The sequence below is a fragment of the Nannospalax galili genome, unplaced genomic scaffold, assembly GCF_000622305.1.
Source record: "Nannospalax galili isolate Female #2095 unplaced genomic scaffold, S.galili_v1.0 scaffold923, whole genome shotgun sequence".
Taxonomy (NCBI): Eukaryota; Metazoa; Chordata; class Mammalia; order Rodentia; family Spalacidae; genus Nannospalax; species Nannospalax galili.
In genome coordinates, this window is record NW_008349753.1 from 1,920,648 (window position 1) to 1,920,879 (window position 232).

Below are 232 nucleotides of genomic sequence, written 5' to 3' on the forward strand. Positions count from 1 at the left end.
GTAATGACATTCTTCTTAAAAAAATAAAAACTAATATTTAAAAAAATGTAAGAAACAGCATATTTTAAAATGGAGATCTTCTTTAAAGGGCAAAAGCTCATTCGATTTTATATCTTACAGGGTTTATACTGAGTTCAGTATTGTATAACTGTATTAATTCAACTGTGAACCTAAAAATTTACATCCACTTTTGAAAGAGATGTATCCTTGCTCTGGAGCTAAAAATTTACAG